The sequence below is a fragment of the Microtus oregoni genome, unplaced genomic scaffold (genome assembly GCF_018167655.1).
Source record: "Microtus oregoni isolate MIOR12 unplaced genomic scaffold, Mior012 000045F_ref0000178, whole genome shotgun sequence".
Classification (NCBI taxonomy): domain Eukaryota; kingdom Metazoa; phylum Chordata; class Mammalia; order Rodentia; family Cricetidae; genus Microtus; species Microtus oregoni.
This window is the reverse complement of record NW_024543219.1, coordinates 8,523,762-8,550,438: the sequence shown is the minus strand read 5'-3', so window position 1 is coordinate 8,550,438 and position 26,677 is coordinate 8,523,762. Positions and strand designations below refer to the sequence as shown.

The 26,677-nt window shown below is 40.3% G+C and overlaps 1 pseudogene; it reads right to left on the bottom strand.

The window, feature by feature from the left end:
• Positions 1-256: 256 nt before the first annotated feature.
• LOC121435006 lies at positions 257-25,253 on the bottom strand (annotated as a pseudogene).
• Positions 25,254-26,677: the final 1,424 nt, after the last annotated feature.

Below are 26,677 nucleotides of genomic sequence, written 5' to 3'. Positions count from 1 at the left end.
CACAGTGTATAAAATCAACCTTAAATTTGTATGAATAGACCAAAATCCTTAAAAATGCAAAGTATTCATCTTTATATCAAAACCCTTATTTTTTTAACTAAAAATCACCCAGTCATTTATTTTTGTTACATACCAGAGAGACAATAAACATATTAAAAGGAAAAAGTGTTTTTATGCCAACATATTTCACTGGGCTTCTCTTCTGGACTCTGCCGTTCAGGAAACAGGGACTGCCTTTGCAGTAAACTGCGGCTCCTCTCCCTTTAACCTATGCTTAGGTTAAGGAAGACTGTGTTTATACAATTATGTAATTAACTTTAAACCATACACAGCAATTAAATTATTCAAAGCCTCAATACAGTAGCTAACTTTTGGAAATGACTTTTTACACAACCTACTTTGCAAAATAAAAGAATGTTTTATGTGCTATTAACAACCCCCTTCTCTATGCAAGTATCAGAACATATTTATTTCACTTTTTATTTTCAAATCTTGTGAATGCCTTAGGAAAGTAAAAATTACATATAAACATTGTCAACTACTGTATTTCTAAAGTCAAGATGATTATCACCTAAGTGTTTAATTTCTGCAATGGCTAATTTTTAAAACTCAAAATTGCTACTGATGTAATTTAAAAACGGCACTGCGAAATGCCTATTTATGGGTGGCAACAACATAAAGGCTAACATGTACAGAATATGTAAAGTATAAAATGGCATGGCTCCATAAGTACAAAAACAGCTGCATTCTGACTACAAATGTGGAAATCTGACTCAAGTCTCAAGGCATAAGGGCCTGAAGCAGATGTGCTGGAACTGGGGCATATTCAGCCCAGGATGTCAGCAGAACTGCTGACACAAAGCACTCACGTACCAGAAATGAAGCGTCACAAATGGAAAGGCAGTCTCAACAATGCACACTGCTCTACCCCTAAGTTCAGTTACATCTATAAGAACAAAGGGTTAACATGTCTCTTACGATAACATCTTTGGTTTTCAAAGAAATACTTAAAAAAATAAAAATACATCGATCTGGTTTAACAAGTCATACTCATGCTAAAAGAAGTTTTACTAAACAGCTGAAGGTCAAGATCCCAAGTATCTTCAGAAAACTATCTTCAGAAAACTTGGGATGTAGCATGCTTAGGTTAGCTTAGATATCATCAATATCTTCATCATCATCTCCAGTATCATCAAACTGGATTTCATCATCATCCCCAGGACCAAATGTGTCTGTTTCATTGATTTTTACATGTTCTGGAAGTTCTCCATACGCCTTCAGACTTCTTGCTTCATCTGCATTATGCTTTAAGATTACATCAGCTTTGTTATCTTGATAGTCTCATAGACCAATCAATATAATGTCTGAGGTATTTATCCAAACCTTTTTTCTCAACTTTCCTCTAATGTGGCACAGCCTCCTTACACTGTCGAAACATGCTGCTTCCAACTGTCCATTTCTCAGCATTTTGATCACCTGGGCATACTCTTGCCCATCTTCTTGAAACACCAACTCTCGTTTTCCAGATTCATTTTCATTTTTACCTCTGCGCTTGTTTTAGCCTCCTTTGCCTTTATTCTTCAGCATGATGGTAAGGGCAACCACAACAGTCGAGGTGAGAGACTCCTTACTGACGGTGATGTATTGACGTTTCCTCTCCAAGAGGAAAGGATGGGTGGCAGGAAGTGTCTAACAGTGGTAGGTTGGAAGCAAATGTGCAGCGGCTGGAGCTTTCTGGTAAACTGTCAGTACAGAAGATCCACAGGCAGCAGAAAGGGTTCCAGAGTCCTGGCTTCTGCTAGGGTGACAAAATGCAACAGAAGCCCATCACCACCACAGCCGAGCGAGCAGCCCAAAACCCTTATTTTTAGAAAAAGATTGACTGTGAGCATTTAATCATTTATAATCAATCCCCTGTAAATGAAAACAAACATTTATAAACAATCATTTTGGGAATTTGAGTATAGTTTTCTCCAAACTGCTTCTTGCTATTTGCTGGGGGAAGTATTTTTATCATTCATGGAGAACTATCAGGGGGTCTTGTTCTATCAAATCACATTAGCCTGGAAAGAATCCACAGGTTTTCATCTTCTGTGGAAACAAATGCAGAACCTCTTTTCCAAAGTAAAATATCCTTAGACTCAAATTTTGAAGTCAAGATACCTTTAAAATATATGTTGCTTTAATCTAGTAGTCCCCAGAATCAAATGTCTCTTTATAGTCAAGAAATTCAAAGAAAACACAGTAATATACATAAACCAGACTCCCTGTGTATTTTCCATATTTATATAGCTTTTTCTTTCTATTATTTTTAATATTTATTATCCTTATTCCTTTAATATATATTGTCTGTCTTTTTTAACATATAATAATATATAATATTGTCTGTCTTCTTTACTATATCATATATAATATTGTCTGTCTTCTTATAAGCTTACATATAGTTTTAAATACACTGTGTCTTGTTCAGAAGTCTTTTATGTCTTAATTTGTCCTATTATGTATCTAAAAAACTTTTCTGACAAGGAGAATTTTATAGTGATAAGTAGTGTGGTCAAGGCAGCCCTGGATGCTGGCTCTGCTGTCTTGTCCTTTCAATATGGCAGCTGGCTCTGCCAGCTCTGGGAGCCATGTTCACTGCCCCAGCTCCAGGGATGCAGCAGTCTATGTTGCTTTCATTAAGCAATTTGCTGCATGCACCTCTCAAACCCTATATGTGATCCATACAGGACCTCCCAATAGAGTCAATGTAACACCCGATTCTGTGTTAAACCCTCGGTACAATTCACGTGCCACTGTACCTTGTGAGAGTCTGGCAAGGGCCTGGAGATTGAAAGAACACACAAAGAGACCTGGGTCATTCGAAAGGAGATCAGCCAAATGCCAGTTTATTCAGACTTGGGGACTACCTAACTGCTGCACAAGGACCTCCACCCAGGCAGGTGGGAAATTACCACATCAACAATGGAGTCAATGCCCTACAGCTAATCACCAGGTGGGGCAGGGGAAGTACAGGGACAAACAGAATGCTTTGTCAGCTGACCAGAAACTGTCCTCCAGATGCACCCCAGGAACAAGGGCAGACCTGGCCCTACAAGTCAGACCATTTGTACCACCAGCATGAACCAGGAAGCTGACTCTTAAAGGAGTTTCACAGGTTTCACTGCTAATGCTGAGTCAGGAAGCTTCTCTTACAGGAGTCTCACCTCTGTTTGCCACCAGCAAATAATCTAAAAAATGTGGCTACCAAGAAGCTGCACTTGGCTTCTGTTTTTGTGGGTCTAGAAGCCCTCTATTTTAAGCTATTTTAGGTTTTACATGGATCCATGCCACAGACGGTGGGCACCATAGGCAAATGGTGACTGCACTTTAGTTTCCTGGCCACCCAGACTTTATTAATCACACAAACTATATTAATTATATATTATTACAACAATGTTTGGCCAATGTCTTAGGCATATTCTTAGCTAGGTTTTATATCTTAAATCAACCCATTTCTATTAATCTTTGTATCACCACGAGGCAGTGGCCAACTGGTAAGATTCTGGCATCTTTCTTCTTCAGCAACTACATATCATCTCCTTGAGTCTGCCTACCCTCTGTCTATATATCTGTTTGTATTTCTCACCTGACTTTACTCTGCTAAGCCATTGGCCAAAACAGCTTTATTCATCAACCAATAAAAGCAACACAAATACAGAAGGACATCCCACATGAGTAGTGGTCATGCCTGCGGCACAGTACCATCTTTTCAGCCTTCCAATCCCTTACACCAGCATCTACACTAAATCTTCCCAAGAAAGTGTGTGCGCAACACTCACTAAGTGCACATGTCTTGCAACCAGCTCTGTGTACATAGTGAGGGTCACTTTTCCCACTTTACACACAAGGAAGCTAGAACTCAAAAGTGAATACCAATCTGAGGCCACAATGAGAGTGGAAAGAATATGACACAATCATAAAACTACATAATACCAAGATAAATTCAGCCATAGTCCCTCACTAAGAATATGATATACATTTATAGAAGCAAAGATAGCCAGGCACTGCAGAATACAGCTTTAATCACAGTATTCAGGCAGAGGCACGCAGAATGTGCTTACAAACACATTCAAAATAAATAAATAATTTTAAAAATATTTAAGATTTGGATGTGAAAGTTCTGCCTACACATCTATATGTATACCATGTGTATACCTAGAACCTGCAGAGACTATTAATCCAATAGAGCTGGAGTTACAGATGGTTGTGAGCCATCACATGGATTCTGAGGAACCAAACCCAGGTTCTCTGCAAGAGCCATGAGCATTCTTGGTCACAGAAGTTTAACAATTCTGTTCTCAGACTACATGTATTTCACATGCTTTGTAGTTTTCAACTTTAAACATATACATAAAACTTTATAGATTAAATCTAAAATCAATTTATTCTGTAGAAACAAAAATGAACAATATTAATTTAAAAAGAAAAGACAAACAAAAGCACAGGATTATTTAATTTATTACTGGTTACTAATAATCTGGTAATTTTATGGCATTAAAAACATTAATAATTGGTACACTCATCCATTGCTGGTGGGAATGCAATCTTGTGCAACCACTGTGGAAATCAGTGTAGCGCTTTCTCAGGAAATTCAGGATCAACCTACCCCAGGACCCAGCAATACCATTCTTGGGAATATACCCAAGAGATACCCTATCATATTACAAAAGCCTTTGTTCAACTATGTTCATAGCAGCATAATTTGTAATAGCCAGAACCTGGAAACAACCTAGATGCCCTTAAATGGAAGAATGGATGAAGAAAGTGTGGAATATATACATATTAGAGTACTACTCAGTATTAAAAAACAATGACATCTTGAATTTTGCATGCAAATGGATGGAAATAGAAAACACTATCCTGATTGAGGAAACACGAACCCAAAAAGAGGAACATGGGATGTACTCACTCATTATTGGTTTCTAGCCATAAATAAAGGACATTGAGCCTATAATTCATGATTCTAGAGAAGCTAAATAAGAAGGTGAACCCAAAGAAAAACATATAGTTATCCTCCTGGATATTGGAAGTAGACAAGATTACCAGGCAAAAATTGGGAACTTGGGGGTGGAGTGGGATGGGGGTAAGGGGAAATGGGGAGAGAAGAGTGAGAAGGGGAGGATGGGGACAGCTTGGGGAATGGGATGGATGGGATAAAGGAAGGGTGGATATGGGAGCAGGGAAGTATATATCTTAATTAAGGGAGCCATTTTAGGGTTGGCAAGAGACTTGACTCTAGAGGGGTTCCTATTTGTCCAGGGAGATGTCCCCAGCTAATTCCTTGGGCAGCTGAGGAGAGGGTGCTTGAAATGGCCCTATCTTATATCCACACTGATGAATATCTTGCACATCACCATAGAATCTGGCGATGGATGGAAATACAAACAGAGACCCACATTGGACCACCGGACTGAGCTCCCAAGGTCCCAATGAGGAGCAGAAGGAGAGAGAACATGAGCAACAAAGTCAGAACCGTGAGGAGGGCACCCACCCTCTGAGACAGTGGGGCTGATCTATTGGGAGCTCACCAAGGCCAGCTGAACTGGGACTGAAAAAGCATGGGATAAACCAGACTCTCTGAACATGGCGGACAATGAGGGCTGATGAGAAGCCAAGGACAATGGCACTGGGTTTTGATCCTACTGTATAGCCTAGCCTGTTTGGATGCTCACCTTCCTAGACCTGGATGGAGGGGGGAGGACCTTGGACTTACCACAGGGCAGGGAACCCTGACTGCTCTTTGGACTGGAGAGGGAGGGGGAGAGGAGTGGGGGGAGGGGGAGAAGGTGGAAATTTTTAATTAAAAAGAAGAAAAAAAATAAAACCCCCCCAAAAAAAACATTAAAAGTTTTCTACTGAGAGATGGGCATGGTGGCACACACCTGCAAACCAAGCACTGGAGAGGATAAAGAAAGACTATCACTGAGTTCAAGGTCAGCCTGGGATAAACACCAAGACTCTAAAGAAAGGAAAAAATAAAACTGTGAAATGGGAAGCAGGCACTCATGACTACAGGTGAAACTGTGAATGACAGATGCTTTCCACAGACAACTCAGCACTATCTACTAACAGCTGCTGATGCAAACCCGTTTGTGCTCGCAATTCTATTTCTGTGTGAGGACGTAACCAAGGATACACAGATATATGTTATAGGACAACAATGTCAGTAAGTAGCAGAAAGGAAGAAGGGAGCAATGGGGAGCAAGAGAGGACAGAGAAATGCAACATAAATATTCAAAACAGATAATTAGTGACCTAAGGATAAATCTAAGTCAACTAATGAAATGGCATATAGCCATTAAATTAATTATACCATGTAGTTAATTGTATATAAACCCAAGTTTATGAAATATTTTATAATCTGTTGTCTCCAAGTATATAATGCCACATATAATTTACATCCAGGTACATAAGAATACATGTATGATGTGGGAGTGTCATATATCAATCTGTTGATTTCATTGGTTAAGCAATAAAGAAACTGCTTGGCCCTGTGGGTGGAGTAAACAGAACAAAATGCTGGGAGGAAGAGGAAGTGAGGTCAGACTCGACAGCTCTCCTCTTGGGAGCAGACGCCTCACAGAGACGCCATGCCCCGCTCCTGGGCAGACACACGCCATGAAGCTCCGACCCAGGATGGACTAGGCTAGAATCTTCCCGGTAAGACCGGTTCTCACAGATTATTAGAGATGGGTTGATTGGGATGTGAGAATTAGTCTGTAAGTGCTAGAGCTAAAGGGCCAAGCAGTGTTTAAATGAATACAGTTTGTGTGTTGTTATTTCGGGTAAAGCTAGCCATGCGGGCGGCTGGGGTGCTGGGGACGCAGCCCTGCCGCTCGAATTACTACACATGTAAGACCCTCTTCAAATTTTCAAGTGTGGAAAGAGAAGCAACAGATTTCAATAAAAAATTTTTCTTAATAATGTCAAGTATTTCTAAGTGTTACTTATTTGCATTATATCCACTCCTGAATTTCTAGATGGACTTCTCATTATGGGAGTGATGGGAACCCAATATCTTTCATGATGCATAAGAACTATCTGGTGACCCTAGCTTAATAGATCATAAAATAGAAAATGATGCATAACAATAAGTCAACTGACAAAGTCAAAGTTACATAAGGCTCTGCCAGAGTCATAGCTCACAGTGGATATCCTTTTCTGTTAAGTATTTCCATGTCTCTTAGACTGAAGCATACAGAAGTGTTTGGGTTTGAAAGCCAGATCCTCATTAGTTTAAGTCCTAATGTTGAGCAAGTGATCTACCTTTCTGAGCCTCATACTCCACAGCCAGAAAATATGGTAAGCAGTCTCTATTGTTATTATAAGAGTGTAATTGTGAGCGTTCAAACTCGTCTATGCAGTCACATCCTCTTCCAGTTGTGAACATTTAAACTCGTCTACGCAGTCACATCCTCTTACAGTTGTGAACATACAAACTCGTCTATGCAGTCACATCCTCTTCCAGTTGTGAACATTTAAACTTGTCTATGCAATCCCAACCTCTTACAGTTGTGAGCTTCAAACTCATCTTGCAGAACACCTGTACTGGGCTTAACATTTTCATCACAAAAAATCAAAATCATACTGCTGTTATTTTAGTGAACTTGCCCCTGGCCATTTTTACAGGCATCAAGGGGAAGAATAAGCCATTTTTCTTCTGGATTCCTATATGGTCCTGAGGCATCTTCTAGAGGAATCATCAAGGAAGAACTGTCTCCACTGAAGGGTGCATATCCTCGGGAGCTAACTACTCAAGTGGTGAGCATCACACTGGTACAGAACTTTGGGCAAAGCAGTCAAATAATACTTTATCATGGTCAGGGCAGAGAACTTTGTAATTTCACAGAATTCACGGTCTAGCATGCACTGCTGTACAAAAGGAGCCATGATAAACAGTCTATTGTTCTTCTTATGGCTTCAAGTGAAAGCTTTGAAGATGATGGTGTAAATCAAAAACATGAAAAAAATCAACATTTTTACAAACACTACCCAAACTATGAAGCATAAAACTTAAGGTATACATTTACCTTAACAAAAGTATGTTCTTCACAAAATACAAAGTGGGGATGCACTGTATGAAGAAAAGTTATCCCCAAAGGGAAAAAGATAACTAAATCTTATGTGGAAATATGAAAACACATCATAATACCAAAGATAATTTTATATAAATCACAGCAGTCTTGTAATTGTATTTAAAAGAAACAGTCTACTGAAGAAGAAAATAGTCTAACATAGGGAGAATCTGCTTTGATAAAATATCTGTCTTACTAATGTCCTGGAAAGAGATCATGTCATATTTTATAAAAGATGTTTCAGTTTGTATAGTACTATGTATTAGTGTGAGATGCTATTTAAAACTCAATATTGAAAATCAATAAAATTGGGACTGGAGTGATGGCTCAGTGGTTAAGAGCATTGGCTGTTCTTCCAAAGGACCAGGGTTCAATGACCAAACCATATGTGGTGGCTCACAAATCTGTAACTCCAGTTCCTGGGGATCCGATGGCCTTTTATGATCTCTGGGGACACTGTAAGCAAGTAGTGCACAGACACAAAGCACAAACACAAAAATAATAAAAAAAAATAAAATGTGAAATCAAATGTGGTAGCACACATTTTTAATTCTAGCACTCTAGAGGCAGAAGCAAGAAGATCTCTACAAATCTGAGTTAAGACAAGGAAAGGCTACATAGGGAGATTCTGTCTCAGAATTAACTAGCAAATAAAGACACTAAAAAAAATATATATGTTTCCAACTCCAGCACCCGGGAAACAGACCTGCTCAAATCTCTTGAGTTTAAGGTCAACCTGGTTTCCACAGTGAGTCCCAGGACAGCTAACAATATTCTGTAGGACACAGACACTGAATAACTTTCCACAGGGCAGGGAACCCTGACTGCTCTTTGGACTGGAGAGGGAGGGGGGAGAATTGGGGGGAGCGGGAGAAGGGTGGGAGGAGGGGGAGGGAAATGGGAGGCTGGGAGGAGGCGGAAACTTTTTTTTCCTTTTCTCAATAAAAAAAACTACATAAAAATTTATATATATTTACATATATAAATGTTTATATAAATGCACACACATATCTATGTGTGTGTTTGTATGTGTGTGTATGTGTGTATGTTTGTGTTACTTTAAAAACACAAAGAACCAAATGTACTCTACTTTGTTATTTGGGGACTACAGAGATTGGCTCAAGGGTTAAGAGCAAAGAGCACTTGCTGCTCTTGCAGAGAACCAGGATTCAGTCTCTGAGTTCCACATGTGCACCACAGCAGGCATGCTCTGACCCAATAAATAAATAAGATTAAGTAAAAGATAAAAACAAGTATTAAAAGTAGGACTAGCCGTATGGCTCAGCAGTTTAAGGTGTTTACCATCAAACCTTAATCCCTGCAACCCATATGATAAGAAAACGGACTCCCACTAATTGTCCTCCGACCTTCACATGCACAGTGCGGCACACATACATGCATGTGTGCTCACTCGTACACACATACACAAAAAATCATAAACTTAAAGATAATATCTAAAGACAACTGTTTTACAAAGGATCTCAAACTGCATCACCTATTCCAGATCAAGCATCAGGCAGGCAGTGTGCAGGAGGCTCTCCCTTCTAGCTATCGAGTCAGGCACTAAGCTTACAGACACCTACAGCTACCCTGAGCTATCACATGGGTTCCAGAGTCTGACCCCAAAAGAATCCTGCACATCATGCACTTTTACCAGGTGAGCTTATCTTCCTGGCCCTATGGCCAAAACTTATCTAGCACTGTGAAGAAGTGACCCGTATTTATGATAAAGTTTTAATTAAATATACATGCCAAGCTCTCAGAATTTTTCTCCTTCCTGCCATCAGGTACTAAAGTTTCCCTGGAGAGATTATCCAGACTAAGATTCGGCTCCCTCTGGATGTTGAGGCTATAAACAATGACAAAAAGGATGCCCTTGTCCTAGGAAAGCATTAGACACAGTATTATTACAAATGCAGCATGTTTTAATAACAGTTAAAGTCATCTATTCCATACAAGGTAGGAAGTCATCAAATCTTAAAGTAATCCTCAATAATACGAATCAGTCTCTGTCCTATTTCTTGTCTAAGAAACTCCTCTGGCCACTCCTTTAAGAGTAAACAAAAGGTGAGTCACCAAAGTAAGACAGTGTGCTCACCAAGGAAGCCACGTGTCTAGAAGACAATTTTCAAGGCCGTTTCTCTACCATTTTCCCTACTACAGAATAAGATCCTGATCTGCCATGGAAGCTGCAGTCATAACGTAGATGACACCAGACAGAACTTTTAGTTTTTATTCATTTCCAATAAAGCTTTATCTTGTGTTAGTATAAACCTGCCATATTTCTCTTTTCCAGATGACCATGACACTACAGCAGAGCTCTGACATCTAACAGTGCTCAGTTTCTCACCTCTTGTTGACACAGCATTTTCCTAAGGAAGTCAGCAAAGGCAAAGTCTCTAGCACAGGACAGTTCTTTTGTGCTCAGAATCTAGTCATTCTGTTGAGGGAGCCTAAGGGGAAATTTTAAAAAATCAGCTTCAGCTTGTCAAAAGTAATAAATTATTTCATTCAATGCCACAGTCCACTTCAGAAAAGCACCTACTATAGACCAGACAAAACTCAATGCCAGACGAGGAGATGTGCTTCTACAGAGGCAGCACTCAAATCATTCTGAGTTCTCTAAGCGAACCGTGGATACAGAAAATTTAAAATTTAAAAAGAGTCAAATAGGCACCACCTTTAGCACAGCCATCAGCTGGAAAAAATAAGACATCGAAGTGATATATTTCAGATTCTAATAACCAAAAAGTTCATCTTAAGTTTCCATTAATTTCACAACATAGAACAGTACATGTTTTAAGTCCCACATTCATTCCTCCTTAAAATTCAAAATGCAACTGAGGGATCTTGAAAATAAAAAAAATAAGTTATATAATTTCTTATTACAAGAGGGAAGAGCAATGGTACATTTGCAACCATGCTTAAGCAAAACCAAATTACAACAGTGTAAAACAGCCATGTCTAACTCCTAGAAGCACGGATTTGGGCTCCAGAGCTCAGGCAGCTTATTTCTCTGGCTCTGCCATCTGACGCACACTTTGTCTCAGAAGCTCAGGCCAGCTCCACATCTGTCACTGTCTTTGGGGGTATCCACTAGAACCAAGGCTATATCTTTATCAATAGCCTCTCCTGGTCTCTTGAGGGAATTTTGATTCGGCTACATGGTGCCAAGTCTCAGCTTCTCACCATGGGCCTCTCAATACTGCAGCTTACATGCTGCTAAAAGCAGTCCTACTTGGGAGACTCTTGCTATTACCAAGCTTGGTCACTCTGGACCACAGGTTCTGCATGCTGACCCTGAAGAAATCTTCACACTGATTTCACCTCTTCTAGCTTGTGTCAAGATGACAAAAAAAGAAAGAAACAAACAAACAAAAACACTACCCAGCACTCCTGGTCTCTTCTCCCTCAAAATATCCTACTGTACCATATCATCCGGCTTACTGACACTGAAACCATGGACCCTGAAACCACATATACGGAACCAAGGTCTGTATAAATAAAGCTTTATAAAAATGCATGATTCAACTGCTGAAAAGCACAACACCAATAATGAACCAAAGACCTAGATTAGCAGATCATCCATTTCATGACTCAATAACACAAAGACAACACTTACCCCTGAGTATTTTCAGATTCAATCCAGTGTTAATCAAAATAGTTGCTGACTAGATTTATATATTTAGCTCAATGGCAGAGCCCTTGTCTAACATGTAAGAGGCTCTAGGAATGATCCCAGTGCTTCAAAACCTAAACCAAAATCAGGAAGCATATAGCTCAGTGCTAAGTAAGGTATTACCTATGTATTCTAGTCGAAGTTGTGTTCTTTAGCACACTTGAATAATAATAAAAATTGATGAAATACAGTTTGGTTGGTAGAATACTAAGACACTGAGTTCAATCACAGCACCATATGAACCCAATGCACTGACATACCCCAGTTCTCCCGGCACTCAGGAAGTAAAGACAGGAGGATCAGAAGTTCAAATCCATCCTCAACTACAGACTTTCAGGCCAACCTACTATATACAAGACCCTTGAAGGAAGGTGGAAGAAAGGGATAAAAACATAAGCAACATATTAGAAGATAGCATTTTAAAATAATAATCAACTGCACATATACAAGGTTATGGTAAGAGGTTAGGGTTAGAATTAGGGTTTTTGGTTCAATTAGCTGAAGTTTTATAGTAGAGAGTTTTGAACAGATATATCGCCAAGAGATAGAAAATAATCACATGTAAAGATAGCATCAGTTAACATACAAAAAGCTAAGTCTATACAATTCCATTTTTAATGACACCCCCACACACACACACACACATAAATTTTGAGACAGGACTTATATAATTCAGGGTAGGATTGAACTCTGTGTAAAAATAGATAATCTCAAATGTGTGATCTTCTAGCCTCTACCCATTCTACTCCACCCCAAGTTCAGGGATTATAGACATCTACCACCATATACAGGGCTATCTGCTACTAGGGATTGAACATAGGTCCTAAAAAGGACCAACAACAACAAAACAAACAATCAACAAACTAACAAAAACCAGATGATGATAGAAAACATATTAATGGTTTCTGAGCATTAGGAATTAAAACCTGGATGACTACAAAAGATACAGACCAATCTAGAAGGACAAATGAATTATTCTAATTCAAGCAGTGGTTAGATTAATATACACATTTGTCAAAATCTGTAGGACATTACACACTAAAGTCAGCAAATTTGAATAAATATAAAGGATATAATTTTAGAGAATGAAAGAAGTAGGAGACTGGCAGACACACGCGGCGGAGACCAGTGCGCAGATGCGGCGCGCGGGATAGTCAAAGCATGAAACAGTGAAGTCCACACTGAGAGCAGATCGGCCCGCTACAATTAAATCAAGTTTTTTAATAGGTTTTTTGGGGGCTAGCCTGCAGAGTGGTAGGCCTTTTATTGGCAAGGTCCACTGGTGAACGAGGAGCCTGGTTCTGTCCCTGAAGACCCTCCTGAGTGGGGAGAGTATTCCTGCCCCACGGGGGACACAGGAAATGGAGCGGGGGCATTCCCCGACCCGCTTACCCCCCTCCCCCCGTTAGTCTGCGAGGACTGGTCCCCTCTGCTGGGGTTGTTCCTCCTCTGCTGCAACCTCTCTTTCCCTAGCCCATTTCAGCTTGCGCCCAGGGGCCTCCTTCACTCTCTCACCCTTCTGCGGGGTCTTGGGATCACCCAGTTTAGCCTGTTTGGGCACTGGGTCTGGAACTTGGGGCAGAGGGCAGCGGGAGTTTCTTTGTTTTGGTGGCTGGAGTGCTGAGTGGTAGGCCTTTTGTTGCTGAGGTCCCTGGTGAACAGGGAGCCTGTTCCTGGTCCTGAAGACCCTTCTGAGTGGTGAGAGGGATTTTGGCCCATGGCAGGAGCCAGGAAACAGAGCGAGGGCATTTTGTAAGCAGGGCTCCTGGCCAGCAGGGAAGCCTGATCCTGTTTTAAAAGACCCATTAGATAGCATCGATAGGAGGAGATGGGCAGGTGCCAAGGCAAGAATTTACCCAACAATCTGAAAAACAACATGAAAACACCAGAACCCAATGATCTTACAACAGAAGGACTTGAACACCCTAACACAGAAGAAGTGGAAAAAATTGACTTTAAGAAAGCAATAGAGTTTCTTAAACAACATGTAAAAAAATGTCCTTATAGAAATGGATGAGAAGTATAACAAAAAGTTTGAAGAAATGAGTAAATACGTAAATGATACCCTGGGAAACCAAGAAAAAATGATCAAACAGGTAATGGAAACAGTTCAAGAATTAAAAACTGAAATGGAAGGAAGAAAACACAAACTGAGGACAAGCTTGATATGGAAAATCTAGGTCAATGAACAGAGACTACAGAAACAAGCATAATCAATAGAATACAAGAGATAGAAGAAAGAATTTCAGATTCTGAAGACACCATGGAGAAAATATACGCACTGATCAAAGAAAACAGCAAAGCCAACAAGTTCTCATCACAAAACATTCAGGAAATATGGGACACAATAAAAAGACCAAACCTAAGAATAACAGGAATAGAAGAAGGAGAAGAATTACAGCTCAAAGGCCCAGAAAATATATTTAACAAAATTATGGAAGAAAACTTTCCCAACATAAAGAAAGATATTCCTTTGAATATTCAAGAAGCATACAGAACAAAAAAAAACAGACTGGATCAAAAAAAAAACCATCCCCTCGCCATATAATAATCAAAACACAAAATATACAGATTAAAGAAAGAATATTAAGAGCTGCAAAGGAAAAGGGGCTAGTAACTTAAAAAGGTAAGCTGATCAGACTTACACCTGACTTCTCTATGGAAACCATGAAAGCCAGAAGGTCCTGGATAGAAGTACTACAGACACTAAGAGACCATGGATGCAAACCCAAACTACTATACCCAACCAAGCTATCATTCACTATCAATGGAGAAAGCAAGACATTCCAGGATAAGAACAAATTTATACAATACGTAGCCACAAATCCAGCCTGACAGAAAGTATTAGAAGGAAAATCACAACCCAAGGAATCCAACATTGCCAACACTGCCTACAATAACTCAGGCATCTAGCGACCCTTCACCAGCATAACTCAAAGAAGGGAGACACACAAACTCTACTAACAAAAGCAATAAGAATAACCGGAGTAAACAGCCACTGGTCATTAATATCACTTAATATTAATGGTCTCAATTCACCTATAAAAAAGGCACAGGCTAAGAGATTAGATACGAAAACAGGATCCAACATTCTGCTGTTTGCAAGAAACACACCTCAACCACAAAGACAGGCATCTACTCAGAGTAAAGGGTTGGGACAAGGTTTTTCAAGCAAATGGTCCTAAGAAAAAAACAGGTGTGGCCATACTAATTTCTAACAAAACTGACATCAAACCAAAATCATTCAGAAGAGATCGAGATGGACACTTTATACTCTTAATAGGAACAATTCATCAGGATGAAGTCTCAATCTTGAATATCTATGCCCCTAAAATAAAAGCACCCACTTATGTAAAAGAAATATCACTAGAACTCGAGGCAGACATCAAACCACACACACTAGTAGTAGGAGACTTCAACACACCTCTCTCACCAATGGACAGGTCGACCAGACAGAAACCTAATAGAGAATTAAGAGAATTGTTGGAGGTAATGAAGCAAATGGACTTAACAGACATCTATAGAATATTCCACCCAAATAGGAAAGAATATACCTTCTTCTCTGCAGCTCATGGAACCTTCTCGAAAATTGACCACATACTCAGAAACAAAAAAAACCTCCACAGATACAAAAAAAATATCAGTGTCCACCTGTGTCTTATCAGATCACCATGGATTAAAGTTAGAATTAAACAACAATGCTACCCCCAGAAAGCGTACAAACTCATGGAAACTGAACAGTCAACTACTGAACCACACCTGGGTCAAGGAAGAAATTAAGAAAGAAATTAAAGTCTTTTTTGAATTTAATGAAATTAAAGAGACAACATACTCAAACCTATGAGACACAATGAAAGCAGTGCAAAGAAGAAAGTTCATAGCACTAAGTGCCCACCCCAAGAAAACGGAGAAAGCATACATTGGGGACTTAACAGCCCACCTGAAAGCTCTAGAAAACAAAGAAGCAGACACGCCCAGGAGGAGTAGAAGACTGGAAATAATCAAACTGAGGGCAGAAATCAACAAAATAGAAACATAGAAAACAGTCCAAAGAATCAATGAAACAAAAAGTTGGTTCTTGGAGAAAATCAACAAGATCGACAAACCCCTATCCAAACTAATTAAACAACAGAGAGAGAACATGCAAATTAACAAGATCAGAAATGAAAAGGGGGACATAACCACAGACACAGAGGAAATTCAGAGAATCATTAGATATAACTGCAAACGCCTGTATGCAACAAAACTGGAAAATACACAAGAAATGGATATTTTTTTAGATAAGTACCATATACCAAAGCTAAACCAAGACCAGGTGGATGATCTAAACAGACCTGTTAGTCGCAAAGAATTAGAAACTGTTATCAAAAATCTCCCTACCAAAAAAATCCCAGGTCCAGATGGTTTCAATGCAGAATTCTACCAGAACTTCCAAGAAGAGCTAATGCCTATACTCCTTAATGTATTTCACAATATAGAAACAGAAGAGTCATTGCCAAATTAAATTTATGAAGCTACCGTTACCCTGATACCAAAACCACACAAAGACCCAACCAAGAAAGAAAATTACAGGCCTATTTCACTCATGAACATCGACGCAAAAATTCTCAATAAAATACTGGCAAACTGAATCCAAGAACACATTAGAAAAATTATCCATTATGATCAAGTAGGCTTCATCCCAGAGATGCAGGGCTGGTTCAACATACGAAAATCTATCAATGTAATCCAGCATATAAATCAACTGAAAGAAAAAAACCATATGAATCATTTCATTAGATGCTGAAAAAGCATTCGACAAAATTAAGCACCCCATTATGATAAAGGTCTTGGAGAGACTAGGGATACAAGGGTCACCTAACTATAATAAAAGCTATTTATAGCAAGCCGACGGCTAACATTAAATTAAATGGAGAAAAACTCAAAGCCTTCCCACTAAAATCAGGAACATGACAAGGCTGTCCACTCTCTCCATACCTCTTCAATATACTGCTTGAAGTTCTAGCAATAGCAATAAGACAACATAAGGGGATCAAGGGGATACATATTGGAAAGGAAGAAGTTAAACTTTTGTTATTTGCAGATGATATGATAGTGTACATAAGAGACCCCAAAAACTCTACCAAAGAACTCCTACAGCTGATAAACACCTTTAATAATGTGGCAGGATACAAGATCAACTCCAAAAAATCAGTTGCCTTCCTATACACTAAGGATAAGGAGGCAGAGAGGGAAATCAGAGAAGCATCACCTTTCATGATAGCCACAAATAGCATAAAATATCCTGGGGTAACTCTGACCAAGGAAGTGACAGATCTATTTGACAAGAACTTTAAGTCTTTGAAGAAAGAAATTGAAGAGGACACCAGAAAATGGAAGGATCTCCCTTGCTCTTGGATTGGGAGGATCAACATAGTAAAAATGGCAATTCTACCAAAAGCAATCTATAGATTCAATACAATCCCCATCAAAATCCCATCAAAATTCTTCACAGACCTTGAGAAGACAATAATCAACTTTATATAGAAAAACAAAAAACCCAGGATAGCCAAAACAATCCTATACAATAAAGGATCGTCTGGAGGCATTACCATCTCTGACTTCAAACTCTATTACAGAGCTACAGTATTGAAAACAGCATGGTATTGGCATAAAAACAGAGAAGTCGACCAATGGAATGGAATAGAAGACCCTGACTTTGACCCACAAACCTGGGAACACCTGATTTTTGATAAAGGAGCAAAATGTATACAATGGAAGAAAGAAAGCATCTTCAACAAATGGTGCTGGCAAAACTGGATGTCAATCTGTAGAAGAATGAAAAGAGATCCATATCTATCACCATGCACAAAACTCAAGTCCAAATGGATTAAAGACCTCAATATCAGTCCGAACACACTGAACATGAAAGAGGAGAAAGTGGGAAGTACTCTACAACACATGGGCACAGGAGACCACTTCCTACGTATAACCCCAGCAGCACAGACATTAAGGGCATCATTGAATACATGGGACCTCCTGAGACTGAGAAGCTTCTGTAAAGCAAAGGACACTGTCACTAAGACAAAAGGCAACCTACTGACTTGGAGAAGATCTTCACCAAGCCCGCAATTGACAAAGGTCTAATCTCCAAAATACATAAAGAACTCAAGAAACTAGACTGTAAAAGGCTAATCAACCCAATTATAAAATGGGGCACTGAGCTGAACAGAGAATTCTCAACAGAAGAAGATCAAATGGCCAAAAGACACTTTAGATCATGCTCAACTTACTTAGCAATCAGGGAAATGCAAATCAAGACAACTTTAAGATACCATCTTACACCTGTCAGAATGGCTAAAATAAAAAAAACCAACAACAGCCTTTGCTGGAGAGGTTGTGGAGAAAGGGGTACACTCATCCTTTGCTGGTGGGAATGCAAACTTGTGCAACCACGTTCTTAAGCATTGTGGCAGTTTCTCAGGAAATTCAGGATCAACCTGGACTCTGCAGTACCACTCTTGGGAATATACCTAAAAGATGCCCTATCATACAACAAAAGTATATGCTCTACTATGTTCATAGCAGCATTGTTTGTAATAGCCAGAACCTGGAAACAACCTAGATGCCCTTCAATGGAAGAATGGATGAAGAAAGTATGGAATATGTACATATTAGAGTACTACTCAGCAGTAAAAAACAATGACTTCTTGAATTTTGGATGCAAATGTACAGAAATAGAAAACACTATCCTGAGTGAGGTAAGCCAGACCCAAAAAGAGGAACATGGGATGTACTCACTCATATTTGGTTTCTAGCCATAAATAAAGGACATTGGGCCTATAATTCATGATTCTAAAGAAGCTAAATAAGAAGGTGAACACAAAGAAAAATATATAGGCATCCTCCTGAATATTAACCTTCATCACGTGATGTAAACAGACAGAGACAGAGACCCACATTGGAGCACCGGACTGAAATCTCAAGGTCTAAATCAGGAGCAGAAGGAGAGAGAGCACAAGCAAGGAACTCAGGACCGTGAGTGGTGCACCCACACACTGAGACAATGGGGATGTTTTATTGGGAACTCACTAAGGTCAACTGGCCTGGGTCTGAAAAAGCATGGGATAAAACCGGACTAGCTGAACGTAGTGGACAATGAGGACTACTGGGAACTCAAGAACAATGGCAATGGTTTTTTGATCCTACTGCACTTACTGACTTTGTGGGAGCCTAGGCTGTTTGGATGCTCACCTTACTAGACCTGGATATAGGTGTGTGGTCCTTGGACTTCCCACAGGGCAGGGAATCCCTATTGCTCTTTGGGCTGATGAGGGAGGGGGACTTGAATAGGGAAGGGGGAGGGAAATGGGAGGCGGTGGCGGGGAGGAGGCAGAAGTCTTTAATAAATAAATAAATTAATTAATTAAAAAAGAAGTAGGAGACTAAGGAGACATAGTGACAATGTACTGAGTGAAGCTTGAGTTTCCCTCGCTCACATCTGTGTGTGGTGTGTGCATTATGATGCAGGCCGTGTGCTAGTGCGTGTAGGGAGGACAGTGGGTGTCAGCTGTCTTCCTCCTATCACTCTCCATCTTTGTCTTTGAGACAGTTACTCAGAGAACATGGAGCTCACAGACTGGCTAGACTAGCTGACTAGGAGCTTCAGGGATCCTCCTGTCCCCACCTTCCAGCCCTCAGATTACAGACACATGGTGTCATACCTGGTCCTCAAGGTTACCACATTAACATTTTACCCACTGACCCATTACCCAGCCCCTCCATAGCTTTTAAATGAATGTTAAAAGAACATCAAATATATGCTGAAAAATACAGTATTGTTCACATTAGATGTCTATAACTGGGTCTTGTTAGGTATGATTAAGGCTCAACAAATTACTTGTGTAGAAGTGTTGAGCTCCAAAGCAGCCTTAGGTGATATGGTTGTGGCTGCATCTAACTAAATCCTTATTTACAAAAAAAGGCAGCAGGTCAAAGAAGATAACACTACACTACCAAAATGCAGAGTACCCTAGGGGATGCCTATGTTAGAGTAGGCAACAGATGAGCATTAAAGAGACTAGCCTAGAAGGTGGCAGGTGTATCAGTCCTGAAAATGGTAAAAATGTTGGTTTGACCCTGTTGAGTTACAGGCAAGTATGCTTTATCATAACGTACTAAACCTCATGTTCTCAATATGGGTGTATTTATTGCATTCTGTAATACCTCAACAAACTTGATTTGTTTTTAAAATGAACTTGAAATTTTCATGTGACAACATCAATGATATGGAAAGGCCTGACCTCTGGGGCATAATTATCAACTCAATGACACATTAAGGCCTACTAGGTAATTTTTCCTTATCCTAAAAATTGGTTAATAATTTCATTCTCAGGATTCTTTGTTGGTCCCCACCCATAGGAGGGAGGGGTTGAGAATGAAATGATGAAATTAGGTAAAATAAAGGGCACCTAGCACAGGAGAAAACTGAGTGAACTAACTTTAAATGATAAGTATGAAAATGACAGTAAAGAACAGCAGCTACACTGACCTCCTCCGTAGTCTGCTTTAAATATCCAGACACTGCTCACTGTTAACTGCTGCTTCACCCGACATCAGGCCCCAGCATCAAAGTCAGCTGCTGCATCCACTGTGATTTGCAATTAACAAGCATTCTGAACCAAGTTAGTTTAAAAATACTCCCTGATAATTATTCATGGAGAGAAAATGTGAGAAGACCCAAACAGAAAATGACAACAGGCCAGCGTTCCCAAGCAAGAGGACAGACAGATGTCTTATACTAGTTTCGTGGCTTTCCATGGGGGAAAATAATAGTGAAGTGAGTGACACGTATTCCGTTGAGGGCTAGGGTTTCCATTTTGTTCCTACCAGGTGCTGATCAATGAAACTGCACCAGCAAACAGTATGGGGCTTTCTGGCCTGTTTCCCACAACAGTAGCATTTAGCTGACAGGATAATAGTGGGGAGTGGGGGTGGAGGTGGAAATAAGAAGCAAAGATACAAAGTCTGAGAAAGATAAAGTGGCTTGCTCAAGATCAGACAGCGGAAAATAGCAATGTCCTTTAGTAGAGATCACAGGAGAGTACCAACTTGGGATTCTACAAAACTTGATGCTTAACTTCTAGGAAAGGCTTTCCCCTATGTTGACACCTCAAGTTAAAAAGGGCAACTGATTGCAGTGTGCTACCCTAATTAATTCCAAACCTTTCAAGAGTAATTCATTATTTGCGGTGGCAGGAACTGATTCTAAGATCAAGAGCAGGCTTATGATCAGAAAATAAAATCCCTACAAGAAGCCTACATCATGGCATAAAGAGTAAATGCCTCACACCTTCCCGTTTCTTTCACTTACCATCCATATCATACAAATGTCCCAACATGCAGCTCTGAAGAGGTAAAACAAAGTACCCCATTGCCCAATGCAGAATTCAATCACAGTGTTTCAGTACTGATCTACCAGTCTAACCTCCCAGCAAAGACTGATAAAAATAATGTCTGATCTACTTACAATGACCTGATCAACACTAAGATGGACTAGAAACTATACACTTGAAGACATGTGCATAAAATAAACATCTTCCTACTAACAGCTTCCTTCTCTCTCCCCCAATGTAGTAAGCTAGGCAGAACACACAGCACAATGTCAATCACTTCCATAAGGATGTTCATTCTTGTCAGTAATAACTATAGTTCAAGACTCTTTCAGTGAACTTAAAAGTTAAATTTAAGGAAAGCAAGGATCAAAGTCCAAGCTTTCCCAGGTAATTTGTTCAAAGATATATATATGTGTGTATATATATATATATATATATATATATATATATCCACAATCTTTAGGTTCCATGAGGTAAACTGTTCTAAAACATATCGACTCCATTTGGTATCTTAAAAATTCTAAACTAAGTTGGTACAACCCACTTTAATAAAAACTTTCTTCTGTAAATGGTGGCATTTGGAAAGGCAAGTGAGTGGTGTGCTTAAGTCTCTTAACTGTGTATTCTGCTAACACCCAGTCCAGTTCTATCTTGTGCAAACTTGAGATGTCAGAAAGCCATATTGTTTTCTAGGCCAATGGAAAATGGAAAAGTTAAACTGTCTGTAACTTAGACACTGTGGTGCTTTGAATAAGAACGGCCCCCACAGGATCTTAGATTTGAATGGTTGGTCACCAGGCAGGGACATTAGTTAACAGGGTAGGAGGTGTGGCCTTGCTGGAGGAATATGTAACTGGGGGTGGGCTTTGAGGTTTCAGAAGCCAAAGCCAGACCCAGAATCTCCCTTTTCCGGTTGATTGTGGATCCAGATGTAGAACTCTCGGCTACTTCTCTAGCACCATGTGTACCCGCATGCTGCCATGCTTCCCAACAAGATGACAAACCTAAAACTTCGCAACTGTAAGCAATCTCCAATCAAATGCTTTCCTTTTTAAGAGTAGCCATGGTCATGGTGTCTCTTCACAGCAACAGAACACTAAGACGGACACACTAGTGCTAGTATTGGAAACAATTATCTCTTGTCATTTCCCAAACCACAGAGTTGTACAGAATTCTTTCCTTCCACAGCACCTGGAATCTCACTGAGAAGAAGGCTAACAGGAGATGAAACAGTACAGTTTCTATCATCCTACTGGTCAAATGACATTTTGTGATTTTCCAGTCAGCTGTGAGTTTAGAGTGGGGATAAGTGTCACAGTGTGAATGGTGAATGTGCAGGTCAGAGAACAACTTTCAGAAGTTGGTTCTCTTCTTCTATTATGTGGAGTTCTGGAGGCTGACCTCAGGTCATCAGGTTTGGTGACAAGTGTCTTTACCAACTGAGCTATCATCTGTCCAGAAACATCATTTAAAAACACTTTCTAAAGTCATGTAAAATGTATCAAAATTATCATTTGAACCACCAGGAAGCAGCCACAACACAATATCGGACAGCGTACTAAGTCCCTTTTACTGTTTCATGCATTCCTAAGAACATGTAACGCTACTACTTCTTACAAGGAAAAGAAAACAAGCTCAGAACTTAAGTGAAATGCTCAAGGCTTCAAACACAGATGAAGAGAAGATAAGGATCTAAAACCAAATTTACATAAATAGAAAAACTGAATTTCTTCTAAATTGAGCTCTCTTCCAGTTTCACAATAGAGGAGTGGGAAGAGCTATGAATGAATTTGTTTAGCGGTTTAATAGTCTCAAGGAGGAGGAGTGAGGGACAGATTTCTAAACTGCAATCTTTTCTTGGAAGTACACAGTGTACTGTCCAAACCCCACTCATCTTCTAGAACAAATCAATAAATTAATCAACAAATAAAGAGTTTTGAAATCTAAGGAAAGTCATATAAACCTTCTATATAGCCCTAAAGAAACTGAGGCAAGGAAGTCCTGAGTTCAAAGCCAGCCTACACTACAAGACAAACACTAAAACAAAGAGAAAGAGGGAAGCTAGGCCTTTAATTCCAGCACTCAGAAGGCAGGTAGATATCTGTGAGTTCAAGACCAGCCTGGGTTACATAGTGAGATCCGATCTCAAAACAGAGAGAAGCCTTAGCAAATTTTCCTAATCTAAATTTCACCACAGTTGTGCAAGCTAATTACCATCCCGTTCAAGGCCCAAGAATTACTAAGTCTCTCCCGTGTACACTATCAGTAGCTGGTAATCAATCACTTCACCCAAATCAAACGAATGCTCAATACCAACTGTGTGTAGAGACTTTTCTAGTAAAGACAGTACATAGCAAAATACAGCCCATCAGAGTCCCTAAGGAGGAAAAAGACCAGGAAAGATCATTTATACTACATACAGTCTCCATTTAGTGAAGCAAGTTAAATTCTAAGAAACCCTGACACAAACTTATGTGTTGTCACAGTCCAGGGAAGGAAAGCAACTGGAGTCCTGGTCACCTGATTTTGTAGGCAATTATGTTTGTATTATGTGACTCCCTAATAACTTCCAACTTCTGCCAACCTCCTTTCCCTCACCACACCCACCCAGGAAAGGAAAACTAAGCACAAAGATTGTGAGTCCTGGATTCCTGTGACTTAAGAATATTTTCCCTTGGTTTCATCAGGTAAACAGAGCTGAATTTCAAGTCAATAAAAGCCAAACAAACCAGAAAACCCAAGCCACTCTTCTCTACGTTATTCACATAGAAAATAAAGCAAAATATCATTTGCAGTATTTTTCAAAGAAAATTTTAACTTTATAAGATGCCAAAGAGATGCAACTAAAATTAACATGAAATGGCATGGCCATCATGCTTCAATATGAATGATAGGACACTTAAGCTAGTTCCACTTGGGAATTCAAACAGAATCATAACCATAGCATAAATCCAGCCAAGGAAATGCAGTGGAATGAATCCACCCCAAACTTAAGAAGGAACGTGGTCAATGCAGTTAGGAAAGCCCCAAGAAATAAAGCTGTACAAAACGATACCGGTTTATCTCACAGATACCTGAACTCATGGGAACGTCTTTACAGACAATGATCTTTAAAGAACTGGAGCACTTCTCCAGACCCGGGCAATCCAAAGGTTTAAAGAAACGAATAAATGACTTTGGGAAATAAGAGGGGATGATAAGGGGGTGACGGTAGTAACCCAAAAAGACACATCACTTTGGCAATGAAATCCCAAAGTAGCTTCATTGTGGAGTGGAAAAGCAAAGACCGAATACTTTTTAAAGTTGCTCAATCCAATTTTCATTGTGAATTCCTGAATTCACAGTAGAGTCTAGAAACTTAATGTGACCCAGATTTTCAGAGGCAAGATGGGGTGGGAATGAGGCTAGACAGTTTCCCAACTAAAAGAAAACTGGGTTTTCTACATCAATTGTTTCATGCCTCCTGAGAGTCCTATTTACCAAAAGCAATAACTTCCTGGGTCTGAAAGTGTTAGCCTCTGCACTAGGGCCCTAATGGGAGGATCTGAATGCAGTTTTCTGAGCGTTGGTCACACCCCCTCCCCCAGAGAAAGCGTGGGAAAATGCCCTAAGACTGCAAGGGCACGCAGTGCTTACCTGGCTGATCCACTGTACCAGGGAGCTCTTTCCTGCGATGTCCCCGCTGAGCACCTGTCCATCAGAGGAAAGTTGCAGCAGGACCCACTGAAGCTCGCAGCAGGAGAACGCGGATCCCTGGAGGCTGGGATAGGCGGCCGCACCACCCACTCCTGGCCACGGATGCTCTCCCCTGACCCGGGTCCTACATCTCGCGCGTGGCCGCGAGCAACCCAGGCAGAGAGGCCGATGCGCGCGACTGCTCCTCAGACGCCCAGGCTTCCCTCAATTAAGTTGAGCCCTCACCGGTCGGCTCCCCCGGCTCACCCGCGGCCAAGTCCTAGCAGATCCGCGCCTTGGCGGTGATGGACAATAGGCGGCAGCTCCTTGGCGGCGGTTGGGACAGAGGTCGAGGCTCTGTGGTGTTGAAGGAGCCCAGAAGCTTAACAGGGATCTCCTTGACTCCCCCTGTATACAGCCCCGCCCACCCGCGCATGCGCTGCCTATAAACCTTGATTAGACTGCTGCGTTCCCCCCCAGTGAACGCCCCTTCTGGGGGCGGGGCTTCTGAGGAGCTGTTGACAGTTGATCTCTTCAGGGAGAGTCAGTTTGAGAATTGGAACCCCTTTGATCAACCATGTCTCAGTGGATGCCCAACCCCCAATTCCTGTCCATATACTGGCAGCAGAAATTGAACACAGTGAAATATATATATATATATATATATATATATATATATATGTGTGTGTGTGTGTGTGTGTGTGTGTATACACATATATATTTGTGTGTGTACATATATATATATATATATATATTAAAAAGAAGGAGAAGTTGAGAGGGATGGCGTGGGTGAATACGTCCAAAATATGTTATACGAATATACAAAATTTTCAAAGAATTATATGCACAGTACCCCCTCTCAGTGCTGGGACTACAGGATTTAACCTGTGCAAATCTTGTGTTTGCTGCCACAGTCTACATGAGTTCATATGTACATCAGTCCTTCTGTGCCTGGAAGTCACTGTTCCCTTGGATTCATCCATCACCTCTGGCTCTTACAAGTTTTCTGCCTCCTCTCCTCACACCTCCCTGAGCCTTGTGAGTCGGGGTTCAATCAAAACATCCCATTTAGGACAGAATGCTCCAATGTCTGTCACTTTCTACACATTGTGCACTTGGGGGTTTCCCATCTACTAGAAGAAGAAGCTTCTCTGGTGTGAATTGGGCAAGACTGATGTATGGGTATAGCTAGCTGCCATTAAGAGACATTTTATAGATATGTTCCTTTATCAGAATAATAGTAGGCGTCACCTAAGACCATGACATCAGTTTGAGGCTCTTAGCCACTTTGCAGTGTAGATATGAGTTCCACCTGAGGGAATCACAAAGTTATTGGTTGCTCCCACAAAATTTGTGCCACTCTTAAGCTAGTGTGTCATACAGGCAGGTCACTGCTGTAAGTCACAGGTTTGTAGCTTGGTAATATCGGTGATTACATTTCTCTTATGCTATCAAGCAGAGTACCTTCTAGAACCAAATAGCTGATCAATAAAGGTGAAGCTTCTAATTAGGCACTGACTCATCACTTCCATATTTGATGAGAGAAATAAACGTTACCTTCAGCAATAGAGCCGTACTATCAGTTTATGGACAGTGTTCAGTAGCATTGGAAATAACCTGTGATATTTGAGGGTTTCCCTGGGGCCTCTTTGGCCAACAGCTCAACAAGGTATCAGCTATTCCGGGCACTGGAGGATTTACTTGGTGGCATAAGATGTCAAGTTGTCTCCACTGTATTTGGTAACTCCATTTAGATTACTTTCAATCATGCATGTGTTTTAGGAATCTTCTACCGTAGTAGGTTTCCACATTGGTTTCTCAAACGTCCTTTA